At 44.4% G+C, this 13238-nt stretch overlaps 1 protein-coding gene across 5 annotated transcripts in view; it reads left to right on the plus strand.

Moving 5' to 3' along the window:
* KIZ (kizuna centrosomal protein) overlaps nt 1-13238 on the plus strand; it is a 99416-nt gene that overhangs the window by 67439 nt on the left and 18739 nt on the right. The gene's annotated exons all lie outside the window — the stretch shown is intronic.

A 13238-nucleotide genomic window follows, 5' to 3' on the forward strand; every position in this document is an offset into this window, starting at 1 on the left:
CCAGCACCCTTGGGACCTGACTGGTTCCGAATGAGAGAATTTTCCAGACCACAGGAGGTCAATACTGTCTAGCCGCATTACCAACACTTCCACTGCTTACTGGGCTCTTAGAAGACATTTAGGGCTAAATTAGAGCTAAATAACAGCACAGAACACAGAGGGTGTGTCTAGACTACAGGGTTTTGTCGACAAAAGTGGACTTCGTCGACAAAACTGTACCTGCGTCTACACTACCACCAAGTTCTGTCGACATAACGTTAACAGAACTCGGCAGTTTTGTCGACGGCGGTATACCTAATTCTACGAGGAATAACACCTTTTGTCGACAGAGTTCTGTCAACAGAAGGCTTTATTGCATCTACACTGCCCTTTGCGTCTACACTCTCATGTCGACAAAGCGGCTTGCTTTGTCAACAGAACTGTCTGTAGTCTAGACGCTCTTTGTTGACAGAGGCTTTGTCGACAGTATCTGTTGACAAAGCGTCTGTTGACAAAAGCCTGTAGTCTAGACATGCCCTTAGAGCCAGGACTGGTGGCTGTAAACAAACTTTATGGGACTGCAGGAAACTTGGCTACACCCATGAAAAGTGGACATCTGGCTAACTCAAATCATTCTGGACGACAGATGTTTCTGGACTAGAGAGGTTCAACCTGTACTACGTATACTAAGCTTAATGCATCCAAGCTTTGTCTTCAGCACTTGATGTACCTTTCCAATGGGAATTCATTGCAATATGGTGTTGTTTTGAGACTTCAAAAGTACTTGAGGCTGTGTGGAATCATCAGAGCTCTTGATGGGGCGGGTTGGGTTTTTTTGGCTTTACTGGCAGTGTTCAGTGGAGGGGCTTCAGCCAGTGCCAGATGCTTCAAAGGGAATGAACAGAACAGGGCAATCGGGTGATCCATACCCATCATTTAGTTCCAGCATCTGGCAATCAGAAACTGAGAGATGCCCAGAGCATGGGGTTGCATCCCTGTCCATCTGTGATAATAGCTATTGATGGACCTGTCCTCCAGGAGCTTCGCTCCTTCTTCTTTATACCCATTTATGCTGTTGGCTTTCACAGCATCTCCAGCAAGGAGTTCCACAGGTTGGCTGTGCACTGTGTGAAGTAGCACTTCCTTTTGCTGGTTTTAAACCTCTTGCGTAATAATTTCATTTGGTGTCCCTTGGTTGGTGGTTTGCTTTTGTGAAGGGGTAAAACTTCCTCCTTTATTTAATTCACACTGGTCGTGATTTTATAGACCTCTATCATATCCCGCCTTAGTCATCTCTTTTTCAAGCTGACCAGTCCCAGTCATTTTTAACCTGTTCTGTACCTTTAGTCATGTTTGTTGCCTTTCTCTATAGCTTTTCCAATTTTAATGTATCTTTTTTTGAGATGGGATGAGCAGAGCTCCTGACAGTATTCAAGGTTTGGGCATACTGTGGATTTATGTAGTGGCATTATGATATTTATTGTTTTATCTATTCCTTTCCTATTGGTTCCTAATATTCTCTTAACGTCTTTGGCTTCTTTTGTATAATGAACAAATTTTTTCAGAGAACTATTCACGAGGATTCCAAAATCTTTTTCTTGAATGATAACATTTCATGTAGACCCCCTTATTATATACGTATAGTTGGAATTGCTTTGTAGTATGCAACACTTTGCATTGTCAGCACTGAATTTCATCGGCCATTTCGTTGCCCTGTCACGCAGTTTTGTGAGATCTCTTTGCAGTCTACTTTGGACTTAACTTTGGGAAATTAGGTTGAGGCTGCTGTTAGGAAGGCAATGGAGACTATCCAGGCAGCATTCCCTAGGCTCAGAATGTCCTCGTCCTTCGCCCATGAGCAAAGAAAAAGTCACCTGCTAAATCAAAATACTGAAACCGATTAAGCGCTTTATCGTGGTAGCTTGCCAAACTTCATTTGAAATCAAGTAAAATATTAATTTATGTCCCAAACAAAGTTTCAACATTGTCCTTGTGTATGACAGGGGGCAGGGGCCACTGATCCACAGAAAAATCAGTTGGGGACCACACAAGTGAGAGGCCAAACAAACAAACCCCCCAAAACACCTCCTGCCTCAGTCCTTACTGATGTGGCCCCCGACTGAGACACCTCTCTCCCCTGGTGCTCCAGCCCCACGGGGGTGGTGGGGAGGAGACAAGGAGGACTGAGGTTCAGGGTTTCCCATGGGGTTAGTAGATTTTGAGAGTCCCCTTAGACTCTGGGGTGGGGCAAGCAATGAGAGGTTCAGTGTGTGGCAGGGGGTTGCCGGGGAGTGGGGTAGGTATGGGGGTCTGTGTAGAAGGCAGGGTGCTGGCGCTGGCTGGAAGTGGTGGTGTGGCCAGGAGTTTGTGCGAAGGAGGGGGAGAGGGTGCAAGGTCTTCCCAGAAGAGGATACAGGAGCAGAATGTGGCGGGGGGAGAGGGTGAAGGAGTGGGCTGGGCTGATACGGGGTCTGGAAAGGAGGGAGGGTGCAGGAGCAGGCTGGGGGTGGGAGGTCTGGGTGGTAGCAAGGGAGTGTGCAGGCGAGCCGTGGCCCCCCCTGCAAGGGGTGGTCTGCAGGCCGCAGTTTGAGAACCCCTGCTCTAGAGAAGAAGGGCCTGTGATTGACAGCAAACCCCGTAGAAGGTGTGAGCAATTCACCAATGCCCCTCAGTGATGCAGAAGTGGGCTTTTACAACCCGCCTGGAGAGGAGACAATGGAAGGTTTTACATGGAAGATCATTTTCCTGAGAGCCTTGACCTAAGCTCCAAGAGGGCAAGGTTCTAATCCCCTTCTACTAAGTAGCTCCTTTCTCCACTTGGACTATTTACAGTATAAGGGACTATTCAGCATGAGCAAGTGAACCACAGTCTGGCCCAGAATGCATAAACTGTCGGGCTTAATAGGGCAGAGGGCTATGAAAGGTTAACCAGTAGGCATCACCCGTAAGGATCCGGTTAACCACTGGGGGCTGGAGCATCTCCCCGCCCACCTCGGGGCCCGACACAGACAGGGGCGCTCCAGCCTGGCTGAGGCAATCCCTGTCCATGGTGGGCCGGGGGTGCAACAGACTGGGGTATTTCCTGTTTCCACCGGACGGAAGCCCAGTGGGGACAGTTTTCCCCTGCTGTGTCTGGCGGGGGAGTGAGGAGTGTGGGGCCATTTAAAGGAGCAGCGTGTTTAGTGGGTTTTTTTTTTTCCTCAACTAAGTTTTCCATGTTTGGGATTTTTGCTGAAAGCATCTGGCAAGCCTACCCCCAGTCCAGGCTGGCCAGGCTCAGATTCTTTGTGCTGAATGTATTTCATTGCAGTGTAAATATGCCTGAGGTGACTAATTCACCTTATATCTGGGAGTACAAAGATAGTGGGGAATGCTGTGGATTCATTCTTCATTCTGGTTTCTTTCCTAACGATTTTCATCTGAAAGAGACCGTCAAATATAAGCCTTTTTTGGGGGGGCTGCTTTATAAGCATACAAAAGAATATTAACTATTGAGTCATTTGTTGGAGGGTTGCCTGAAGGTCTTGCTTGTGGCTTATGAGCCAACTCCTCTCCTAATTGAAGGCCCAGGATTGTTCAGTCTTTAACAAAGATAGCGTCTCTCCCAACAGTTTGAGTGTGTCTTTGAGTTAAATAGATCTTAACAAAGATGAGTTTGAGTATCAGTTTCTTCCTTATTCCGGTCATCAGGTTTTACTTGTTGGCATCTTGAATGTCATACTCCTTCAGTTTTCCAGATGTCTTTACAGTCTTCCTGGGAGCTTAGAAAAAGTAAAAAAGAACTGAATTTCTAATTTAAGAATAGATAGAAAGAAAATCTTAAAAAAAACTTTTTAGGCCTTCTTCGTACATCCAGTTTTTTGTTTTGCTTTTCAGTTTGCCTTTAATGAGCCAATCATCCTGCCAACTTCTTCCCCGTGCCTTCACATCCTTTCTGGTGAGATCCTTCTTTGAACTTAATGTTAAAAGGTTCTTGCGTTTCCTGCTGGAGTGGACTAATAAAGGCTTTATTAAGTCTTCCCAACTTTTTTGTTTTATTTGATATCATTTCATTATGAATCGCTGTTATGGAAGGGTTCATGTGTAAATGACTGCTGGCTGCATTTTTTTTTTTTTTAACTGTTGTGCTCTGACATTCCTGCGTGGGAAGGTCAGGTCACACATGATACTTACAAGTTTTGGCTGCTAGTTGCCGAGATGTTTTGGTATAGAATGTGCGCAAGGAATGGTTCTTCCTTCATATGTTTGAGAAACCCTGAACTTACGAGCTTAGTTTTGACATCTAGACAGAAATGCCTGTTAGATCTTGCAGTCTTCTTCCAAGTGTGTTTTTCCCCCTTCTCTGGGGATTTTTTGAATTGGCCAGTCTTTGAAAGTTTTTGCTTTTGTGAGAGCGTGTCCTTTAAGCTTTGTCAGTTTATGCTTCTTGTTAGGATTAGAGGTAACTTTTGTCTCTTTGCATTAAAATAAAAAACCCAAACACTTTCATGTTCCTTTGTTGGGTATTGGTCTGCTTTTGGACACTGTTGAAGTGTTTTATCAGTGTTTTAATGCCAAGATTTCCTTCAGCTCTATATTCTCCATAATCGTGTGTTTATGGTATCTTTTTAAAAAGGGGAGATTATTTTCCTCTAACTTTGCTTCTTTGAAGGTATCACATACAATCTTTTTGCAGAGCCATTCTCCGTGTGTGTGTGTGTGTGTGTGTGTGTGTGTGTGTGTCTATAGAGTGATGGAATTCTGTGTGTGTTTGTGTCGATCTATAGAGTAATGGAATTATTGCTTGTTAAAGGGTACTAGATTGACAACACTCAAAGTGCTCCCCACAATACAGCATAAACAGCAGCCATACAAACACTTCTACCACAGTTAGGGTAGTTAACAGTCTGTAGAGATTTAATCTTTGACTCTGCTTTTGAGACCACCAAAAATGTAACAATCACAACCAATTGTGGTGATGGTTATTTAGATTGTAAATTGCACGGATGAGGATTGTCTGTGCGTGCGTGCATGCGTGTGTCCATGTAGCACCTAGCAAAACAGAAGCCCAGTCAAGATTGGTGTCCCCAGTGCTACTGTAATATAAATGATAATTGTAATAGATGCATTATATAGATCATTGTGATATAAATTAACAAGGTAACTAAAGTGGTAAGGTTCATCATTGGTTTTCATTCCAAGGGATGATTAACTTTGACAGGGACCATAGTGACAGGGCAGGTTAAAAGGCTGGATGGAAGGGGAGAGAGGTAGCTCTTAAAAAAACCCAGTAAGGGCCCTAGCTAATCAGGGACAGCTGAGACAGGGCAGCTATAAATCAATAAAGGGCCAGCTGAGCTGATTTCAGGCTGCCATGGGACCTCTTTAAAAACCTTCCCTGTTGGGGAGAAGAGGGGACAGTGGAGAAGGAGTTTGGAGAGCGGAGGTGGAGAGGAATGAACAATTGATAAGGAGACTCAGAGGAGCTGAGTAGAACAACATCAGCACTGCCAAAGGCTGCAGAGGGAGGTGAGGGGCTCCGACAGGGAGTGTTTGGAGGCTCCCTTCCCCCCAAGTGGCCAGAGACATCAGCTGGTGGCTGAGGTGGACGGTTTACTCAGCCGTGACTGGCCTGGGCATTGGCCCCAACACCCCTTTGGTTTGCCGAGGGACAGAAGGCCAAACGCCGAGAAAAGGCAAGTGGGACTTGTACGACAGCCCCTAAACTGCGGGATAGTGAGCAGAACAGGAGTCTGGGATCCAGGAGTGGGCCTGACCCTGCCACACCATTTAGGTAACATCAGCTAGCAATCATGCTGATCAGTGGATGCAAGAAGGGGGGGTCATCATGTTATGGAGCTCTATTGCCTGTGAGGTTTCATTCCACCGAAGGAGGTGGAGATTGGCGTGTGGGCACAGCTTGCTGAAATACCACTGCTTCCTCTACCCGCAATTTTCCCTGCATTTGTGTATAGGTTGTTGGTCATTGCATGGTAGTGTGGTGACCCCCACCACACACACACGTTGGCTTTGCAGAGGTAGTTTAAGGTTTTGTGGTCCATGTGAGTGAGGGTCGGGGAACATGTGTTTTGCTGAGAGATTTTGCAGTAACTTATGCAGGCGGTCAATGAGGGACGTGTGCTGCGGGGGTGGTGTGGTTGGTTGTGTTGATTTGTGTTTGGGAGGCTTGTGCAGGAAGCTTTTGTGTTGATTTGCATGGGCGTTGGATGCAGGGGGTGGGCTGTGTTTTGGCAATTATTTTTGGCTGACTGTCATATGTGGGTGGTTTTGAAAAGCTAGGGTAGTGGCTTCTTGCCCTCTCGTCCTGATCATTTTGCCCTAGCATGTGCCAGGGGCCCCCTTTGCGCAGATCTCCATTTCCCATGTACAGGAAAGGAGGGGTTGGTGTCGGTCACTTTTGTAGCAGTGTTCACCCCCACACACACACGGCTCAGTGTGGGACCAGGAATCTGCACAAGGGGAGGTGGCGAGCAGTGATCAGAGTACAGCTGGGGGATATGTACATGGTTCCCCATCTGGGTCCATAGTTACGTCAGAAAGGGTAGCATAGCCGTAACCCTCTGTAGCCCTCGCCCACTTGAAAGGGGATCATAGGGCAGCTGTCAATTGAGGAGGTGCCAGTAATGTGGCGTCATTGGTGTGGCAGTGACAGGCTCGGCTCCAGGGATCCGAGCGCCAAGACAGAATCACAAAGCCTGTAGAGAGATGACCCTTGACCTCTGTGAAACCCCCAAGCATCAGAAGTTCCTGCAATCTGTGGGGCACAGGACACATACCTCATGCCCTGCCTTGTGGAACAGTTTGGGAAGAATTCTTGTGGAAAGCCTCCGTTTTCCTCCCCGTTTTCCCCTTCCGTGGATTTTTCTGTTTTGAAAAGCTGTCATTGGCCCTGTGGTAATTAAGTAGGGAAGTCGTACAATTCAGCACTGAAAAGGCCAGAGAAGCAAAAGTGAATGTGCAACTTTCACTCTGCCCTGTGTGTATGTTTAATGATGCTCTTTAAATCGGTAAGCTGCACATGACCCGAGAGGCAAACACATTTAAGTCTGTTAAAAACAAACAAACCCCAAAACCCAGCTACTGTGTTTTATCATAGAATCATAGAGCTGGAAGAGACTTCAGGAGGTCACCAAGTCCAGCCCCCTGCCCAAGGCAGGACCAATCTTATGGTTTAAGAAAAAGCATGACATTACATAACTAAAGGCAGCATTGTAGTACACATGGTGGGATACTCCTTTTAAAATTTTTACTTTTGTTGAATTCTGAGTGCTAGTCAACCTAGTATTGTTGTATTAGGATAACTTTGTGCATTCATTGAGGCTATAATTTATTTGAGGGATTTCTGTAGCATGATGATATTAGTGTCGTAGAATTAAAGTTTTAGACTAAAAGAATAGCACAGGTTTTGATTTTATATAGTGTTTCATCCCAGACCTTGCCTTACTTACACAAGCTGTTTTACAGTGCAGTATATAAGAAACATATTAAGACAGTGACTTAGCTAGAAAATATAGTCACCCGTACATGCTTAGCAGTAGTTCACATGTAGCCTTCGATATGATAATCTATTTTACTGAGGAAATATGCTTGCCAACACTGGATTATTTTCCAAGGGGCAATGTTGAACTAAGCCATAGTTCTGTAAGGAACACAACAGAAAGTCTTTTTCTGGCTATTCTTACAGATCTGTTTTCTGGACAGACCCGATAGCCACTAAATCTTACATTTGCTGCCTTACATTGCATGGATGTTTCTTTTCAATGGAGCAACGACTACTTACTTGCATTGCAGTATCCTGTGGGCTAGGGATTGGGGCCACGCTGTACTAGGCACTTGACCACTTATAATAAAAGACTCGTCCTTTCCCACAGCAGCCTGATAGATGTATATATGACAAGAGACAGGTGGATTCCTCAAACAAGAGGGGGTTACGATGAAGTCTGAGCAGTGATCACTTTGTATAATATGCGTCACTCACAGCACACCAACTGCCTATCCCCTTGTCAAATGTCCTCTAGTCATCACGGCAGAGATGCGGTCTGAGGAAGGATTAGAAGGAAGATAATGCAGCAGTTTAGATGAAGATTTGGATTTTAGAGGGATGTCTCACATTTGCAAGGGCGGGGGGCAGTGCACCTTCACTCTTAAGTACAAAGAGGCTTGAGGGAAATGTGTACCAATGGGCAGTGAAAGCTGGCAGCAGTAGGGCAGAAGTCAGGAGCGATGGCACAGTATTGCCTTTGACCTGGAGAGCCGGGCAGAGCGAAGCTGTGAGGAGCCTGCAAGGTGAAGGACAAGTCCTTAGTGTTTCATGCAGTGGAGAAGAGGAAGCTGGTGAAGTGATGCAAAGAATGGGTGCAGGGTTTGGTGAGGGTGGTAAGACTGCAAGGCTAGAGCAGTGCAGCTGGCAGTAGAATCCTAGAACACTAGAACAGGAAGGGACCTTGCGAGATCATCGAGTCCAGTCACCTGCCCTCATAGCTGGACTAAGCACCATCTAGATCATCCCTGATAGATGTCTTTCTAAAGATCTCCAGAGATGGAGATTCCACAACCCCCCTAGGCCATTGACTCCAGTGTTTAACCGCCCTGGCAAGACGTTTTTCCTAATGTTCAACCTAAACCTCCCTTACAGCAATTTAAGCCCCTTGCTGCTTCATCAGAGGCCACGGAGAACAATTTCCCTCCCTTCTCCCTGTGACACCCTTTAGATACTGAAAACCACTATCGTGTCCCCTTTCAGTCTTCTCTTTTCCAAACTAGTCAAGATATAAGGTGTTCAAGGCCTGGATTTAAGTTTTAACAGCATGAGCAGGAAAACGAGACTGGAGTTTTGAAAGGCTGTGCAGGAAGATGAAGCAGCAAAGCGATATGGCTTGTGTGCTTGGATCAAATAAAAAAGGGAGCCCATATGAGAAGCCTGAGAGAGAAGGAGAGGGGAGTTCTGGGGGAGAACAAGGGCTCATTTTTGGCTGTCGAAGTTCCAATCGATGGCTTGACATTATGATAGATGTTAAAGACTGCCTGAGATGAATTTGAGCACGTGGAGGCAAGTCTGGAACAGAGAACTACATCTAAGTCATCAAGGCAAAGACTGTGGTTGCAGATATCCTCCAAAGATGAGGTGCAAAAGCATTCAAGGGGGGAGCCTAGGATGGAGCCATGTGGGACACCCACCAAAAGAGAAGAGGAGGAAGTGAGGATCTGCCAAATGAGATCCTGAAGAAGGAGAACCAGAAGAGGGCAGAGTTGCAAAAGGCTCCTGTTCCTCTCCCTCATTTTCTCCTTGGTATTTGAAAAGTTCCTTTGAACCTTCAACGGTTCTGGGCTTTGTTTAAAAAATGCACGCCTGAAATAATGGAGAATCTAAGTCTAGCACTGCATCCTTCCCTAGCACTCATATCAAACCTTTTAAGAATGTCCAAAAAGTATGCTGACTCTCTGGTCGGGGGTTGGCGGGTGGTAACATTATGCTAATCTAGAAATAAAGGTCTTTTTTTAAAAATTGTAGATTTTGAGCCCAGCCAACCTGTTTATGTCCTGCACCTGCCACTATTTGAAATATTCATCCAGTGCTTGCTCAGTACGTGGTAAAAGCTGACATCAATATTTCTCACGACTGCTTTTAGAGGATATAATAAAATATTGTCCAAGAAGTATAACTTCAGTAGGAGTTCGTAGGCCTGGAAAAGCGATACTCTGCACTGCATTACATAAGGGGTAATTTTAGAAGGTAAAATAAAAAACAAGTTAAAAATCACTTAGAAAAGTTAGATGCCTGCAAGGAACCAGGGCCTGATGAAATGCATCCTAGAATACTCAAGGAGCTGATAGAGGAGGTATCTGAGCCTCTAGCTATCATCTTTGGAAAATCATGGGAGACAGGAGAGATTCCAGAGGACTGGAAAAGGGCAAATATAGTGCCCATCTATAAAAAGGGAAATAAGAACAACCCAGGAAACTACAGACCAGTTAGCTTAACTTCTGTGCCAGGGAAGATAATGGAGCAAGTAATTAAGGAAATCATCTGTAAACACTTGGAAGGTGGCAAGGTGATAGGGAACAGCCAGCATGGATTTGTGAAGAAAAAATCATGTCAAACCAATCTGATAGCTTTCGCTAATAGGATAACAAGTCTTGTGGATAAGGGAGAAGCGGTGGATGTGGTATACCTAGACTTTAGTAAGGCGTTTGATACGGTCTCGCATGATATTCTTATCAATAAACTAGGTAAAGACAACTTAGATGGGGCTACTATAAGGTGGGTGCATAACTGGCTGGATAACCGTACTCAGAAAGTAGTTATTAATGGTTCACAATCCTGCTGGAAAGGTATAACAAGTGGGGTTCCGCAGGGGTCTGTTTTGGGACCAGCTCTGTTAAATATCTTCATCAACGATTTAGATATTGGCATAGAAAGTACGCTTATTAAATTTGCAGATGATACCAAGCTGGCAGGGATTGCGACTAATCTGGAGGATAGGGTCATAATTCAAAATGACATGGACAAATTGGTCTGAGATAAATAGGATGAAGTTTAATAAAGACAAATGCAAAGGGCTCCACTTAGGAAGGAACAATCAGTTTCACACATACAGAATGGGAAGCGACGGTCTGGGAAGGAGTACGGCAGAAAGGGATCTAGGGGTTACAGTGGACCACAAGTTAAATATGAGTCAGCAGTGTGATGCTGTTGCAAAGAAAGCAAACATGATTCTGGGATGTATTAACAGGTGTGTTGTGAGCAAGACACAAGAAGTCATTCTTCCACTCTACTCTGCGCTGGTTAGGCCTCAGTTGGAGTATTGTGTCCAGTTCTGGGCACCGCATTTCAAGAAAGATGTGGAAAAGTTGGAGAGGGTCCAGAGAAGAGCAATATGAGTGATTAAAGGTCTAGAGAACATGACCTATGAGGGAAGGCTGAAGGAACTGGGTTTGTTTAGTTTAGAAAAGAGAAGATGGAGAGGGGACATGATAGCCATTTTCAGATATCTAAAAGGGTGTCATAAGGAAGAGGGAGAAAACTTGGTCATCTTGGCCTGTGAGGATACAACAAGAAGCAATGGGCTTAAACTGCAGCAAGGGAGGTTTAGCTTGGACATTAGGAAAAAGTTCCTAACTGTCAGGGTGGTCAAACACTGGAATAAATTGCCCAGGCAGGTTGTGGAATCCCCATCTCTGGAGATATTTAAGAGTAGGTTAGATAAGTGGCTATCAGGGATGTTCTAGACAGTATTAGGTCCAGCCATGAGGGCAGGGGGCTGGACTCAATGCCCTCTCGAGGTCCCTTCCAGTCCTAGTATTCTATGATTCTATGATTCGCCTTGCTAGTGAGACTCTAAAGGACTTTTAGGGTCTGCAAATCTTGTACATGCAGCAACTATTGTAGGCACATCTCTTGTGGGAACCAATGGGGTGTATTTTCAACAGGGATCCAATAGGGAAATAAAATGCAGTGCTCTTCCCTATCCACCCTGTCGAATGAAATGCCCGCCCTCCCAGAGTAGATTGTGTAGATGTTCATAAAATGATTGGGTGTGCCCTCTGAGCTCCTGGTGAAAACAGTTAATTGAGCAGACAGAAGTCTTGTTTTAGTCCCTCAAAGATCTGGGTGCGCATGGTTCTATCCTAATTTTAAGCCCTGCCTCTCACACACTCACATAAATCTGAAAATCAGTGCTCCGCTATGGCCACTAAATATCAGAATGGCATAATGGCACCTTTCTCAAGCAGCTGCCTTTTGAAACGTTATAAAAAAAAAAAAACCTTCAAAAAATGAACCTAGTGTAACAGCAGCCAAGATCTCTCTGATGCTGCAGTGAGCATGCAACAATAGCTCTGGGAGCTGTGAACTATGATCGATGTCAGCTCGATGCCCAGTGACATTAACGAGTTCGTTCCTTCTGAAAGAAAGGAGAGATCTGCACCCTGTGAATTGTCTCATGTTGGTGCCACAGTTGGGGTAGCATTTTGATATCTCTCCACTTATTTGCCCCCAATAAAGGAACCTAGCAGAGCTCATTTGCGCCATACTGAGATTGGGTGTCAAGATCAAGGTGCTCATAGGGCACACCCAATCATTTTATGAATATCTGCACAATCTACTCTTGGGGGCATTTCATTTGACAGGGTGAAGAAGGGAGAGCACTGCATTTTATTTCCCTGTTGAAAATACACCCCATTGGTTCCCATAAAAAAGGGGTGCCTACAATGATTGCTGCATGTACAAGATTCGCAGACTCCAAAAGTCCTTCCGATTGGCTTTAAAAAAAAAAAAAAAAAAAAAAACACAACAATCTACAATCTGTTTCCCTGTGTCCTTTAAAAATAATGTGATTCCATTGAGACCTAACATGTCCAAATTGGATTAAAATTGTTGAAGTACTTCAGTGCTCAAAGACACACATAAATAAACAACTTAACATTATAAAGCTTTTCAAAAATAAAAGCCCGTTTTCTTGATGTGCTCCTGTCTCGATTTCCAGTGCTCCTGCCTGCAGTTCTAGCTGCTTTCACTCTCATCTCCAGGAGCTCCTCTTTTGATCTCCCACGGGTACATGTGCATCTCTGCGTGTGTTCCTCACTGTTTCCCTCACAGCAAAGTTTCTTTTCGTGTCACCAGCTCTTTTGAAAGTGGTCAGACTTCTCTCCGCAAAGTGGCGTACTACTGCCACTAGCACTCCTAGACTTTACGTCCTCTTCCCCCACGAATAGGATTTTTTTTTCTTTTTTTGGCCTCTTTATTGGAAGTGTGACACACCCAAATGCTCCTTACAGTGAATCTTAAATCTGTTAACAGAGTTGTAAGCCTGATTCAGATGATGGAAACTGTGTCTGATTATGAAAGTAAAGGGGGAAACTCAAGGGACTTAGAAATAATATTTTATTCTTTGGGGACAGAATGAAGTTGGAAAGAATTACAGTTGTTCATATTTTGGTTTTCAGTTGTATCTCAAATAAATAATGTTTAGAGCCTGAATTTTATTTATACTAACACCCCTTTCCACCACTTGACACTCTAAAGAAGCTTTAAAGTGAACATATTGTAACTTGAGAATCAAACCATGTAGTTTAGAAATATTTAAGTAAAGGTCTGATTAGATTAATCAGTTGGAACTAAATTGGATACAATTCATACACAGTACCGCACAGAGAGGAAGTAAGATGCATGTAGAAAAAAGCACACAGTTAAAAGAACCTTAAAATACATATTTATTGTATGTTTGTCACAACATTAAGCATTTTATAGAATTTGAGAG

The sequence above is a fragment of the Pelodiscus sinensis genome, chromosome 3 (genome assembly GCF_052426305.1).
Source record: "Pelodiscus sinensis isolate ZL-2025 chromosome 3, ASM5242630v1, whole genome shotgun sequence".
Classification (NCBI taxonomy): domain Eukaryota; kingdom Metazoa; phylum Chordata; order Testudines; family Trionychidae; genus Pelodiscus; species Pelodiscus sinensis.